The sequence below is a fragment of the Anolis carolinensis genome, chromosome 5 (assembly GCF_035594765.1).
Source record: "Anolis carolinensis isolate JA03-04 chromosome 5, rAnoCar3.1.pri, whole genome shotgun sequence".
Classification (NCBI taxonomy): Eukaryota; Metazoa; Chordata; class Lepidosauria; order Squamata; family Dactyloidae; genus Anolis; species Anolis carolinensis.
In genome coordinates, this window is record NC_085845.1 from 22,169,946 (window position 1) to 22,186,499 (window position 16,554).

Genomic DNA, 16,554 nt, shown 5'->3' on the forward strand with positions numbered 1-16,554 from the left:
GGAAAACATTGTTGCTGCATTGAACATTCAGAGTGTAAGATATTTAAGAAGTCCACATATGAATGTATGGTTTGTAATAATACATTTATTATAGCATGCACAGTGGAACACAGTGGTCAATAATTAAGTGATGTACAGGATTATGTCACTCGAAAGACAAAAAAGAATGCAATCTATTACTTAGCAGAGTTATTCCCACAAGTCAAACCTGTTTGGATCAGGCTCAGAAAGACTAGGAGTGGAACCTTGCTGTGATCAATTTGCCAGGTACTTTGAGGAGAAGTAGTTCATACACAGACTACAGCCAGAACAAAAGGTAACAGTTGGATTGCTGTTGGGGGCACCTTATAAAATCCACATTACTAGGAATGCAATTCTTCACCAGGTTTCTGCCTAAAGGCAGCAATAAGTACTTACAACAACTATTTTCTTGATGTGAGAAAGTCATCAAAAACCACACTGTTTTTAAAGTTTTATTCAGATTTACTCAGATTGGAAAATGCTTTTGACTGTGCAAAAATTTGTTTTATATGCAAATTAACAATGTGCAATTTTTATGTAGACTAAATCCCCAATCACAAGGCTATTTTCTATGGAAATCAACCATGTACAGATTTTACATAAAATACATGCCCAATTACAACATTCTCTGTGCAGTAGTTAATATTTATGGATTGAAATATGATTTTTAATGCAGAAACTTCAATTTCCTGCATAGAATATGCTTTTTTATGTACAAAACAACCACATGCAAATTTTGGGCAGAATAAATCCTGAGTTGGAAAGTTCTCTTCAGTTCAAGATTCTTCTCATCAAGTTTTCTCACTATGTGAAGGGCATGTTTTTGATAATACAGGTTGGCTATCCCATATATGGAAATCTGAAATGCTACAAAATCAGAAATCCATGAGTGCTGAGGTAATGACATTGTTGCTTTCTAATGTGCACACAAACTTTGTTTCATTCATAGAATTATTAAAATATTGTATATAAACTACCTTCAGGTTATGTGTATAAGTTGTATATAATGCATAATGAATTTTGTGTTTAGAATTGAGTCACACCTCTCAGATATATCTTGATGTACATACAAATATTCCAAAATCTGGAAAAAAAATCTAAAATCCAAAGCACTTTCTGTTCAAAGCATTTTTTATAAGGGATACTCAACCTGTACAGTGTTCCCTCACTACTTCGCAGTTCACTTTTCGTGGATTCGCTGTATCGCGGTTTTTCAATAAACTCTAAAAGACTATTATAAATCATAAAAAATTACAATTTACAGCCTAAGGAAGGGAGGAAGGAGAAACCAAAGGGAGAGAAAAGGAGCCCAAGTGGCAACGGGAGGAAAAGGAGGCGATTTATCAACACAGGATTCATTGATAAAGACTTAAAATAGTGTATAAACATTAAAATAAATATAGTATCCCTACTTCGCGGATTTTCACTTATTGCGGGTGGTCCTGGAACCTAACCCCAGTGATAAGTGAGGGAACACTGTATTTCATTTTTGAATATTCTTTCCATACATTAGTATGGTGCATTTAAATAAATTATATTGACTACTAGTATATGTCCAATCCCAATTCAAAGTGTTTGTGATGATATTTAAAGATCTAAATGGCCTAGTACCATGAGATTTTAAGTAGTGACAATACATGACCACCTGAACATTGACATGTTGGAGAGGGCTACCTTCTTTGTTCCACTAGTGGGAGAAGTACATTGCATTGGACATGAAGGCATTTTCTGCTGTAGAATACATTCCTGTAGCTATAGAATGCATTCCAATGCGAGTTCTGATTAGGATTTCTTAATTGTATCGGTGTAAAATTTTAATGTGTTTAAATTACTCAAATCTATTTCTGAATTGTTTTAAGTTGATTTATTGTATGCATTGAACAATGAAATCTAGAAATACAGTGAGCTCTTAGTATCTACTGGGGTTTGATTCCAGGACCTCCTTATAGATAACAAAATCCATGGATGCTTAAATCCCATTACATACAATTCTGTAGTATAACGGGGTCCCCTGTATAAAATGGCAAAATAAATGTTTGTCTATCATGTCGTCAGGTAGCGCATGCAAATAGGAATTTTGATGGGATTCAGGGTTTCTTTTCTTAGTATATTTTATATAATATAGATTTTCTGCAAGTTGTACACAGTGTAATATAACTAATACACAGATTACTGTCACTCTTGGATTATTTATTTTTATCATGAGTTATGCTTGGGAAATGGAAAAGGTATTAACACTGAGGGCAAAGTAAATCAGACATGTGTTGTGCCATGACACCTATTTAATACAGATCAACTTTTGTTTTATCCATGTTGTATTGTTTTAACAGAAGTGCAGTCTTCTGGTTTTGTTCTTTCCAATAAATACTTATGGAACTAGGACTTTGAGTTCAGTTCTGTATCTGGTTTTTTTAACATTTCAAGCACTGATCAGCTTTTACATTTTTCATGCCAAGTTCTGCCTCAAGTCAATTCAAGCTTTTGCCAAGGAGCCATAATAATGAGCAATAGTCTTATTATTTTGTCCATAGGGATTGTTTTTTCAAGCTAACAATTGATCTAGAATTTTGTAAGCCGGTTCCCACTCATGGAAAGAAGTTAGACAGATGGGTAAATGATTTTGACCATTAAAATAACCCCATCAAAATCTCACCGTATTTAATCTTAACATTTAACATCTAGAAGTTTGGATTTCTTCCAGGTATTGCAAAAAGTTCTCCTTTCTTCCGTAGCTTATTTACAAGTATGAAAATGTGAATATTCACAAAATGTATTCATTCTTGAGTAGGCTGTTCCAATAGTTTGTGGAAGTCCCTGGAAATTTTTCTATTTTGCAGCTTGGAAAATGTATGTTTTTAGCACCTTCTTCTACCTTTCCTTCAAAACTGTGGCTGGTTTTGAGAGTATAGCGGTACATGTGCATGTGTACACATGACTTAATTACACAAAAGTTGGCAATGTCAGAGCTATGAATTTTTTATCTGTGCTGTTTGATCTGTGATGGATCTTTTTCCCCTTGAAGTTGCATTTGTCAAGCAATAAATGGACATAGGTGATCTGTGTAGATCTCCACCCATTAAGACAACACAATTAATGTTACCATGGGAATTTTAGCACAATGTCAAATATCAAAGCTTATACGCAAATCACTTAAATACATTCATCCTGTAGTAACAAGTCCTCTGTGTGCATGTATCTCATAGTGATGCAAGCATTGAAACTTGACAAGGCAGGGTTATTCTTTAATGGGTTAACATTTTCTTTCCTAAGATTTTAAGTCTTTATTCATGGCTTATCTTAGTCTTGCAGATGAGCCGGTCCATCTCTAATGGCCTGTTCATACCTACATATGCTAAGAAGGAATTTGATACTAACCGAAATATTTAGTCTGCTTTAAGTGATCTCCACTCACTTCATATGACTGTTTCATTCCCTTCCTCCTCTACAGCTGTGAGTCCAAAACATTCCCAGCAAAAAGAGTCCAGCTGGGAGTGAAGGGAATCATGCAGCTGTTGGTGGTCATCACATCCCCATAAAGAGATGGGCTACCTGTGGAAAGCTTTGGAAGAAATCACATCCTTTGCCTAATCTTTCTCTCTCAGCTGGTGATTATTGGTTTAACCCACACAACCAATTAGGTTGTGTAGTCCACAGAAACATTTTGAAATATATGTAAAACAAAATAAGTGATGCTTTAGCCACATTCCAGAATTATAGCAGTTTGGCACACACACTTTGCTGTATTGTTGTGGCATACAGAACATACAGAGCAGGCTTGTGATTGGAAATTCTAATGTCCAAGGGAGCTCCCCAAAAGAAAATAAGCTAAGGAGAAATCTATTAATTGTTGTCCAAATAATTGCAAATTCTGAGAAATGTTTCTTGCCACCACCCCCTTTCTCTATTTCTAGCAATGCAGAAAGAGATTGTGCATTTATGCATCTATCTCAATAATACCTCTAGTAAACTAATGGTAGCTCTTCAGGATTACTGGTCTGACTTTTCACTCTTTGTACTCTGAGTGGAATCCATACCCATGGAATGAATCTGAACTTTCTGCATTTGAAGTAGGTGCTCTACTATTAATGATATATAAACCCAGTTCCTTCTTGCTCACACTTTAAAATACTTCAATTATATCGTAGAGTCTCACTCATCCAACATAAACAGGCCGGCAGAATGTTGGATAAGTGAAAATGTTGGATAATAAGGAAGGATTAAGAAAAAGCCTATTAAACATCAAATTACGTTATTATTTTACAAATTAAGCACCAAAATATCATGTTTTACAACAAATCAACAGATTCATCTTTATTTCAATTTTCAATGCCCTCCTCTACCCATGGTTGTTGAAATTCTGCAGAGGTTTACAGTTGAGGGTCAGTTTTATTAACTGCATCAATAAGAAAATAAGACTTGTCTCACTTTTTACTGGCAGAAAGGATGAGGCTGATTAAACAATTATGCCTTTAACTAATTAGCCATCTGTTAATACAGCCAAATGCTATTAACCTGAAGTAAAAAGAACGTACAGTTATAATGAATTCTTTAATTGGTTTAAACCTTTATCTCACAAAACAAACAAAACATAATATATATATCTTTTACCTACTAAGCCTAAGGGCATAGTTGTTAGCATTTCATCAAATCCAGTAAATCTAGCCATGTTGTATTTCAGATGACAGAACTTATCAATTGTTCTGTCCCACATTGCCAACTGATCATAGGAATTTTTCTGGGTTCTTGTGCTTCCAACATTAAGGAAACAAGTTCAGTTTTTGGATTGCAACTTGGATTTTTTGAAGTGATTGCACAGTTGTCTGGATGATGCTTGCATTGCACCTCCTTGGTAGTATATGGCAGATTAAAATGGAATGCTACTGAAAGTTGTCTAATAACCTTAGTGTGAGAGCTATGAACGACCCTCCAGAATTCAATGGGAAAATCCTGAAATAGGCTTTGATACACAGTTCTGTCAGTCTACCTCAAGGACTGGATGAATTATTGCAAACTTGTCATTGAGATTTGCAGAACAGTGCAGTCAGCCTGGAAGATGATTTCCTGTAGTGGAGATAGTAGTTAATCATGGATTCCATGAACAGACTTTGCCAACAGTAATGCTAATGATTTCCCACTATGGTGATTTCAAATGTGTGAATTCATTGAATGACCTAGCAGCTTGTTCAGGCAGCTTAAGTAGAGTAATTCCTGCCAACATAGATGCCAAACTTAGATAAATCTTTACTATTCTATGAATGATGAGCAAAGTCAGAGCCTAAAATAATTGACAAAAAATAATTTATTCTTATACTAGCATCATCAATGAGTACTTCCACATTTAACAAGGAAGAAGATTAATAGATGTATTATTGTTCTACACACTGACATTTTATTTTGTTTTAAATATAATTAGCACACAAGTTGTGGTCTACACAGACAAACCAGGCATTCAACAACACATTTTTTTCTTTAAAAAAAATGATAGGGCTATGTATTGTCGAAGGGCTTCATGGCCGGAATCACTGGGTTGCTGTGAGTCTTCAGCAACCCATTGATAGAGCTATACAATCATCCAGAAATATTCAAAGGGATTGATAGGGCTATATAATAGTCATGAAATATTCAAAGGGATATTAGTCTGTTTGAACAAAAATAAAACAGTAGAACTTTTGAGACTCATTAGGAAGATTCTAGCACAATCTTTCCCTGCTATGGAAATCATATTGAAGACCACTTTACTTCAGGCCCAGTTTAAAGAGTCTGTGGGATTGAGTTTAAATGTGGGCAAACCATTCAAAATTGAAAAAGTCCATCCTGACTGAGGGATCTGTGCAATGTAATCCCCAAAGGTAAAGTTTCCATCTTTGGTTCCTGCATATCCAAGGTCTTATAGCATCTTTAGATTTACATGTGGATAAACACTGACACTGCACTAAAATGTGGACAGGTGTACTCTAAGTTAACAGAGCTGTCATGTCAATTAGCAGATGCTGTCATGGAAGACATTACTTCTTTCACAAAAAAATGGATTCTAGAAGCTGAAATAACATGGAAAGAATAGGAACAGATTCTCACACTACAAAAGAGAAGAGCAGATCAGTAAGTTTCAAGAAACATTTGATTCAAAACTAAGCACATTTGAAATGCAACTGTTAGAGCAAGCAACCCATTAATAAGCAAACCAACAATGGAGACCCCTCTCCCCCTTTAGCATGTAGCATCTCTCTGTAACAATCTGATGAAGTAAGGTTCTCCCAGAATTAATCCACGAAGGATTAATCTATATCTTCCTGAGTTGGGATAGAAGTTTGGATATTCCCTGAGACCACTTCATATCCCTACCCTCTTTGTCTCCCTTTCTCTTTTTCTCTTTCACTCTTTCCGTCAGCAGAGTGTACTTGTGTTATGCTGTAAGTATATATGTTTTAGTTCTAATTAACTTTTGTAAACAACCAAAAGAGGTACGTCAGGTCAGTAGCCATATGTGTCCCAACGTCCTCCTAAAACAAAGCCTTATTTTCAAAGACTTTATTAACTGAAACATGTCTAATATTTATATCGATTAATATGAACTGGAGACAGTCTACACATTTTAATCATCCATCCAGCTGATAATTTTCATTTTGCAAAACTGAGCCATACCAGAAATGGTTGTGTCCGAGGCATCATCATATGTATTGCAAACAGATGTAAGTGCTATTTTACAAACATATACTTTCTCTGAAACTCACACATTCAGTCACTGACATACCTGATTATAGTTCTAGACACCATTCTGTGCTTTACAGATGTGAACCATACATGGATTCCATTCTTTTAGAGATGCTTAGGTCTCTTTATTAAAAAATAATTTATTTATACACAAGTCGTAAATGATCTTTTAACTTCAGAATTCATTAATTTTTGAAGAACAAAAAGGCAAAGTTGAAAGTCAACTATATACTTCACTTTTTAAAAAGTTTCCTTACAGAAACTGCTGGGGCTAAAAAGTATAGTGTATTTATTGAGTGTTCCGTCAATAGTTTTGCAGCTAATAATGAATAAGCACCTACAATGATGTGTCAACAGTAAGAGTCCTTTGGAGTCATGTATGATCTTCCTGTCTAGTCCCAGGACCCTAGGTATTTATTATGTGAAAACAAAGACTCTTAAGAGCCATAGGTAAGCAACTTGGTGCTTAAAGAGCAACAGAATGCTCGTTAAATGGAAAGGCAGAAAATAGTTAATAATAGCCTTTCAGCGGGCCACACTCCATACTGAGATTTTTTTCCAGGCTCTCCTCCTCTAATCCCTTTTTGCAGAAAGCCACATTTCCCTATGGTCCTGTTCGTAAAGAGTAAACTCACACATCACATATATTTCTTATGCCCTCATTAGTTTGTGAGGAATGTAGCACTACAGCATGAATATTTTGTCTGAACAAAGAGTCCAAGGTTTCAAACCTTTGGTGTTGAAAGCAGTTTAGGATGTTAATGATATGCATGGATACAGGAAGTGCACCTCATTCACACTTCCTGTATTTGCACCTATTGCTCATGTCCAAAGCTCCTCTGAGTGTAGTGTTTATTATATTAGGTACTACCAAAAATGGTTTGAGGCATATTCTTTATCTACATTGGCCTTGGAAAAATTAGCTTTATGGGAGTACTTCTGAAGATCAAATTTTCCCCACATTTGGCCTGTCATTTTCTAGGATGTTTCTTCCAAGTCTCACAACTTCTGTCTTCTTGAGGCTTTCTGTTACACAATATTACAGATAGCATTGATAGATCATGGAAACAACATATATTTAATCAGTGACTAAATTCACTGCTTGCTCCAAATAGAAAATATCCATTCACGACTAAGAGTTTTTAGTCCTTTTTTGTCGTTCCCATTGATTTCAGTGGATCTAGTTGAGATTAACTCTAGGCAAAGTGTGTTAAAGCGCTGAGCTGCTGAACTTGCAGACCGAAAGGTCCCAGGTTCAAACCCCGGGAGCGGTGGGAGCAGCCTCTGTTAGCTCCAGCTTCTGCCAACCTAGCACTTCGAAAACATGCCAATGTGAGTAGATCAATAGGTACCGCTCCAGCGGGAAGGTAACGGCACTCCAAGCAGTCATGCCGGCCACATGACCTTGGAGGTGTCTACGGACAACGCCGGCTCTGAAAATAGAGATGAGCACCAACCCCCAGAGTCAGACATGACTGGATTTAACGTCAGGGGAAACCTTTACCTTTTACTATACAATGAAAGAAATGTAGTATGCAAATAATATCCTTAAGTTGTCTGTATCAATCAGATACCTATGCATTTTTTGTACTCAATATTTCCATATAAAATACATGTGGTTCCATGGGCTATGATGTTAATTATGTGTATGATTGCTTCTGTACCCCCAAAGGGTTCTTCTTTCACATATGCAGTCTGCAAGGAACTTACATATCTTAAACATTGAGAAATATAACTAATATACATTAATAATCTAATTTGCTTCAATCATCCTGTGTTCACTAGATTTTGTGCTGGACTGTTGCCATTATGTATGGAAAACTGCTTTACCATACGTTTTCTTGAATTCATATTTTTGCTGAAATGCCAAAGAATTGGCTTGCTTTCTGTAAATTTGGTCAAAATGTTTTCAGAAAGGGTAGCATGTAATTAATTGTAAGTAGGAAGTTTTATCACTAGTCTTCAATATATTCAGTAGTGCAACTTGTGCCTGCAAGAATAATCATCAGTAAATAAGGAGAATATAATCTCACACCTGCAGAATTTTCCTGGGAAATCCTTCACCCGACTATTAGTTCATTCCTTGAATATACTACCGCTGTAGTGTTTCTGCTATTCACTTATGGAGGGGAATTAATTTGCAATGAGCAACAGCAGTTTTGACACCCCAAATTTTAGGCTGTTCTGCTGGATCCATTTACCCTGCCTAGTGCATCAGATGTAATTTTTCAAATTACATCTGATGCACCTTACTTTTTTTTTTTTGAAAGGAGGCATTGTTTCATTCCTATTCACAGCAGCTCCTTTGGCATATAAAAGGATTGTTCTTATTAGGTACATAATTCAGCCCATCAGAGTTCATGAAGCCAATAGATGATGCCATGGCATCTCATGGTTAAATGTATTTGGCTACCAGCAAAATCATAAAGCGAATCATGAAGGATAACGAGAACACTGCCTTTTGCAGATTTTCTTAATTATTTCTGGAAGACATTTTCTCTGTGTACGCAGTGGGGAGGGTTAGATTTTTCTCCTTCCTCGATTTGCTTTTGTCCTGGTCTATATGAAGTTCTGAGCAAATGTAAGATCCCAAGTAATTCAAATGCATTAATGGGGAAGCATGACTATTACCTTCCTCTGTCTTCCTTCAACCATGAAATGATTTTGGAATCTCATACCCCCCCCCCCCCCCCCAATGGTTCCTTCTCTTTCGTCATTTGCTTTGTACAAACTTTTTTTGGGGTGTTTTGAATTTATCCATGGAATAGAATAGAATAATGTTAATTCAGTATTCAAATTTTTACCTTAATTGTATAAGTGATTGAATTGGATAAGTGAGAAAGAGATTGCCAACTGGCAAATGTTGTCCCCTGAAAAAAATATTATGATAGTGGATCATTGGGAAATCATTAAATTTAGTTTGCAAATCCATTGAAGCTCAGAAGAGTGGGTTGTGTGCTGGACAGGATCTTGAGAGACTAATGTTCAAGTCCTCACAGAGCTATGAAACTCAGTGGATGAGTTTGGAGCAATTATTAATCTGTCATCCTGACCTACCTCAGTATGTTATCATAAAGTGAGGCGGACATCCATGTTCACTGCCTTAAGTTCATTTGAGTAAAAACAGAAAGTAATTGTGTACACGTGGAAAGGGAGAAAACGAGTTTATAAATGGTTACAGAATTTATGGACGACAGCTTTGTGCAATCCACTCCATCTTTTTAAGAGGGGGGATTCTAATAAGGACTGTTGCTTCGAGTGGCATTCTTGAATGTTGGCACATTTTATTCAGGAATAAGAGAACATTTAGGGAAAAGAGGTGGAAATAGTTTTCTGATGGTATGATTAGCTAAGCTTCTTCCTCTGGATCTTACTAGTCTGGACTTATTCTATAGATATGGATTTGAAAAATGTGAAGACATACCTCATTTTAGTCCAGCTATATTGTTAGCTATGTGTTCAGATTATAAGTCAAGTAACATTTCAGTATTATGGTTTTAATTAAAATGATTTTAGTATTGTAGTTTTCAAGGAAGTAGACATGTTAGTCTGCTTTAGCATAAAATGAGAAAGGTTATATGTGAAGGAATCCAGCAGCAGCTTTGAGACTAAATGCCATAGTTTAGTATGAGTTTTCCTGGATATCCATCCACATCCTAAGTGTTTATGAAGAACTGTGTTGATATCCATGAAATGTCAAACTAAAATAATTAGTCTCATAAATGTTAGATTCCTTTACTCACACCCTTTCCATTTTAAACATTGCTGAAAGATGTTTACATGCATCACAGTTCTCTTATGGACACCAAAATCATTGTAGCAAGATCTCCAACATCACATTTGTGTCTCCATGGAGAGAGCGAGGATTGATCCAGGAGATGATTGTGGGGAGGCCACTGCAAGGTTACACCTTCAGGCTATATGCCAGGAGTGGGGTTATGCAGCCCTTTGAAGAACAACTCCCAGCAGCTCTAACCAGGGAAACCAATGGTGATAACTGCTTGAAGACCTAGTCCAACAGTATCCAAAGTGCTGCACAGTTCCCATTTCTGCTATACAGAATTAACTGGGAGCGTACCCTATTGAATTCAAATGGACTTTATTTGTAGGAGGCATGTATGAAAATATACTTTTGTTTACTCACATTTGAATTTTTTATAAAATAAGATTTTAAAACATTTGCTACTGTACTTGCCAATATCTATTTTTTCCTGAATTTCAGAATAGGATTGATATTAATCATTTAAATGGATCACACTAGATTTCTTATTGCTCTTCTGAAATGACTCTTTCTTGACTCATCATGCCTTGCTGCCATTTACAAAGTTTGACTACTTTTTAAACACTTGTGGAAAAGAAAGCACATGGATAGAATCTGGTCTTAAAGAATGCACTTCCAGAAATGTTTGACGTCCATATTATGCAGTAATTAAATTTAATGATCCTAATTGAATAATATTTATATATATGGAGCTATAAAGGGGGCTGGAGATTAGGCAGTTTAGCCAAAACAAAGGTAGTTCTTCCCTCCTCCTCTTTCCCTTTTCCTCCCTTTTCCACCTGCTTGGAGAAAGCTCTATTTCTTCAGACAAGCCTCATAATTACCCTTCTGTGTCTGATCCGAGCCTCCAGGAAAGGCCCACAGCATCTGTAAAACTGGCAGCAAAATGGTATTTCCAGGCAGGCTAAGAGCTGCGGGGTAGGGAGCCAATTCATGCCTTTGTCTGAGCAGCTGAGGACTTCAGCCGAGCAATACCATGGTGTACAGTAACACAGACCTGTACCATGAGCAAGTAGAAGAGCGAGCAAATGCTGGGCCAATATTTATAGCCCACTACGTAGCAACTCTGGGAAGTGGGGAGAGACAGTGCCTGTGCAGAAGGGGAGTAAAAGCAAGCACAGGCTGAAATGAAACCCGGGACTTTCAGAAAAGTTTTGCATTTGTTTTCTGTTTGGTGGTGTTGGTTCCATTTAAATTAAGTGTGTTCTCTTTACCTACCAGGTGTAAGCTGCGTTTGGTGGTTAAGTGCAACAGTTATCTTCCAATGATGCAGGAGAAATTGTGTTAAAGAACATATTCTAAAGGTATGTAATCACTTGGTTTTTGTTTCACCCCTCCATCCAGAAGTTCCTTTTCCTGATTGCATGTAGTGTCGCTGTGTAGCAATCCTGGTATACCTTCTGTAATCACAGTTTAACATATCCTGGTAGTTTATTCCTAGGTGCAGGTCTGGGTGTGCTTGTTTAGTTATATGTAGCAGTTTGCACTAGTCTTCAGGCCATTAAGAAACATCACAACTAGGTATGGCAAATGAAATTTCAGAACTTTGTCATGTCAGAGGTGGAAGCTTTTGCCGGTGAAATTTTCTTTTGCGCTCCACTTCATAGTTTTTTGCTTCTGGCTATTCACCATAGCAGTCATAAATTTAAACATGTACAGGTGTATCTGGAACTGGCATACAGCATTCTCCCACAATGTTTCAATGTCACCATTTTAGATACTTAGGACTGAAAAATAAATTTCAGACATCTTATTTTATTTGGGGAAGTGAGTTAATGTAGGCTGTTAGAATTGTGAAAAGAGTATTGCGTACTTAAACCAGTGTCTACCCAGATCACATACAAAGTGGCAGATGTTTGAGAATGCAGATATGGAAATGTGATAAATCTTGTCATTGCCCAAATTTAGTTCCTCACAAACTAAATGTACAGCAGGATGAAAAGTGCTTAGAGAACAAACTTCAGGGAAGTAAGTAGTTTTACGTGTTCATTTCTGTTCTCTTTGTTTCAACAAATCTATATCTGGCTTCCAATTTATATACTATTGGGGCAGAACTGGGTTTAAATAAACGTACCTTCATCAAGTGTAACTTCTGTGTTCACTGTCAGTAATGGCTGACAATACAAAAGTACACTTGAAAAATTGAGAGATTGTCAATAGCAATTATGCCTGTCCTTTCAGCATGTTATAAGGCATATACTTTTCATATAAGATAACAGGAAAACAAAATTTGACATCCATGTAATCCTTGGATGAAAAAGTGCCTTTTTCATTTTCACCACATAGTTTTTGTGGACATGCACCAGAGATGTCTTTGGAATACTTAGAGACTAGCTCTGATGTTCAGCAGGATGAAGTGACTGTCTTGGGAAGTTGGATATACATCTCCTGAAAGGGACAAGTTGAACTACCAAACACCCTAAACAAAACTGTCACACCATAAAGTAGGAAGGTGACAGCTAATTTCAGTTCCCATAGTTGAAGGAAAGGAATCTTGATCATCAGGTCCTTTCTTCCAGTTTACCCATGTAGACAAATGAGCAATTGAATTAATAAAATGTTTGTTCTGTCAGGATATGCATGAACAAATACATACATTTAAATGGCAGGAATCTGATGGCTGCCAAATCTAATACTTGGGATCATGGCAGGTTTTCATTGTACTTCATAGGAGGGATAATTCTATTCCATACAGTAGAAAATATTAGATAGTGAGCACATTTGTGGGCTAGAGAACAGAGCAAAAAAGGTTCACCATGCATGATTAATCTTAAGAGAGCAAGTGATGCCTTTCCATCCAATCTGCGAAGAAAAATTCCAAATGAAGTTAATGTTATTTTTATTCCAAAGGTCAATTTTTAAAAATCTCAAACAAGTCTCACTAAATAGAGCAACTACTGCTACTGTTGTTTCTATTTTACTAACCTTGCAAAGAATTTGCCTTATCCTCCATTATATACCTGACATGTGCATATTGGAGCACAAAGTGGAATTAAACGAAGTAAGAGAAATGAAAGAATAAACTGTGGTCTTTTTTTCCTTTTAACATTTTGATTAATAAGACTGATTTTATTGTTTTATTGATTTATTTGCTTTGTTTACATTGGTATGCCACTTCTTTGGAAATATATTTTTCCCAGGGAATAAATCACATTGAACTAGGATTGAATAGACACATGCAAAATTTCGCCTACTGAAAAGTTTGAATGAATAATGAAGCATTTCTCCTTCAAACATTATTCTTTCAATATTTCTCTTTATTACATGTAGGAGAGGGAAGTATGTTGCTGTTTCAAGGGTGAACTAAGAACAGTGCCAGGTGCTTTGATCGGAATTAAACATCCAGATTAAAAATAAAGTAAATGGAGGTGGAAAATAAACAATGGGAGTGCTAGGAGTGCAGAGAGAAATGCCCATTGCCTTTGCCCATATTTTCTCCTGAAAGCTGTTGTTTTGTTCATGGAAATAATTCCTATTTCACTCGATGAAGCTGCTGTGAGAGCCAGCGTGGTTTAGTGGTTTGAATATTGGATGATGACTCCTGAGACTAGAGTTTGAAACTTCACTCAGTTGCGGGAATCCATTGGGTGACTGTGTGCAAGTTGCATTCTCTCAGCTTCAGAGAAAAGCAAAGGTAACCCCCTCTGAACTAATCAAGGCAAGAAACCTCCATGATAAGTTCACCATGTGGTTACCATAGGTTTGACTTGAATTCTTAGAATGCTGACACTATTCTAGGCACAGTTTGAGAATGTATACAATGGATCAATTTGCTGTGTTTTTCAATCACCTTTTCCATAGTGATAATAAAATAACAATGTTTTAAGATTATTAAAAGTTTTTTTAAAATTTAGAGGTGGTGACAGGCTTTGGGAAATGATAGTGTTTGAATTTGTCAGTTTTGAAATATTTTGAATCTGCTTTCTTCACTTACATAGTTACTCGTCTATTGGTTTGTCTGCGTGTCTGTGAAAAGGAAGAGTGTGTAATATGTTCATGCAGAAAACTAGGAAGACAAAATTGGCCACGCGTCTTTCCCCCATTGCAACCATGAATACCCCGGTGAAGCATGGGCATTGGTTTGCTATGATAAATTACCCCTTGAGATTAGCTGTCTCTCTCTGAAGGGTCTCAGTTATATAATTTTTTTGATCTCTTCAGTGGTCCATATCATATTTCCATAAGACCATATGTTTAACAGCTTCTGTCCAACCCCAGCCTATGCAGGTCAGCATATCTTTTTCTCAGTGCCAGTGCACTGAAGCACAGCCTGCTGTATTTGTTGAAAACTGAAATAAACCAGTGAGTTGTGGTTATTTATTACACAGCTTCCTCCTCCCAGAAGTGTAAAGTATGACTTTTAATTAACAAGCACATTGTTCCTGTGCCTTGACTTGGAAAATTACATATCAGTATCCATATTGGTTAGTTGACTACACCTGCTTTCCCTGTAGCTGTGTATAATATCCTTCCCGCCCCCCTCTTCCTCCTCCTCTGCTGTCACTTGTGTTCTGACTTTCTACAACGTATTTTTAACTGCAAAATGTCCAGAGATAGTTGTGTGCCACTTAAAGCGAAATGCAAATATATACCATTATGTGTCTTTGTATCACAAGCATCGCATTTGCCTGGGTATTGATAGTTACTTACCTTTTGAAATGTGATTTCCATGTTTATTGTTGCTACCTTGGTGTTAAATCAAGCTTGACAAGTCAAGTGGTAGGTTTCAGGAAGCAAAGTGTCCTGGGACACAGAGTTCTATTAAAAGCGTTTGAAGGTTATTTTATTTCTTTTTCCATTATAATGAATCTTATTACAAAGTGACCAATCTGGTTAGCTAATTATTAATGGGAAGCCTTTGAGGAGCTGTGGCTTGTTAGCCATTTTTTGGTGTCAGCTTATGAAATATAGTAGCTAACAAGTGGTGGCATGAGGGAATGGGGGTAGAAAAAAGTAGAGATATTTGGAGAAATTATGTGGGGAGTACTAGCTCTTTCCTTGGTCTCCTGTAGCTGCATTTTATAAAAATAGTATGAATTGTTACCATGTTTTATGCATGTACCTTCAAGTTACCTATTAATATATATTGACTTCATGAACTTCAAAGGGTTTTCTGAGGCAATAAATACTGAAAGGTGTCAGAACCCTGCTACTAGAGCCTGGATGTGGCTCTGAGTTTCAGGGTCACTGACATTGATAAGACACCTGCGTCCCAGGACTCGGAGGAGAAACGGCTGATGGACTTGGCGGGGAATTTGCGCGGGGTTTTACTGAGCGGGAAGAGGCTGTTCAAATGAGGGGGAGGGTATATAAAGGAGGGTTGGCCGGAGCCTCCCATTCTTGGCTTTTCTGATGTTCATGTTTCCTACAGTAAAAGTTTCTGGTGATATCACAGAGAGTCTTGTGTGTTCATTCAGGAGCGGCTGTGGTGAGCTGACACTAAGCCAAGAATACGGACACCATCCCGCTGTAGCGGTGAGGTGTAACATGCAAGTGGAGGATGAAGAGCTCTTGGGCGCCGGAGGAGGAAGGTCGGAAAGGGCCACTCCCGAGACGGACGCTGAGTTCCACCAGCTGGCGGCCCTGGCGTCCTCCACCGCTTATGCCCAGCCAAATGGGGTAACCCAGAGGCGTGGAGTGGTGCGGGGAGACAGCACCGGAGGAGAGGAAGGTTCACCTTCCCCAGGCCCGCAAAAGATGGTGTTTCTGGAGGAGAGGATGTCGGCGATGGAGACCACCCTGGCAGTGATGTCGAGGGCGATGGAGCGCCTGGCGGTTTTGGCGGAGCCGGAGCGAGGAAGGGAACTCCGGGCTAGCTCAATGTGGGACGTGAGCATGGGAAGCAGCCAGGGCTTTGCAGACCTCCCAGCACCGAAGGGAAGGGAAATGCGAAAGGAGCCCGGTGCCCGGCCCAAGATCCAAACGAGCCTGACGCGGGTGGAGGAGAGTGACGACGAAGGGGAAAAGCCTCCGAGAATCCCGGCTACGCTCCCAACTGAGACCCTGGTGCCCCTGGCGAATGCCGGGCGTGGCACAGGACA

At 37.8% G+C, this 16,554-nt stretch overlaps 1 protein-coding gene across 2 annotated transcripts in view; it reads left to right on the forward strand.

The window, feature by feature from the left end:
* bmpr1b (bone morphogenetic protein receptor type 1B) overlaps window positions 1-16,554 on the forward strand; it is a 239,177-nt gene that overhangs the window by 100,089 nt on the left and 122,534 nt on the right. For both annotated transcript variants that reach the window (XM_062982198.1, XM_008111070.3), the window contains exon 2: window positions 11,735-11,817. The gene's annotated coding sequence lies outside the window, so the exon portion shown is untranslated. The remainder of the gene's footprint in view (window positions 1-11,734; window positions 11,818-16,554) is intronic.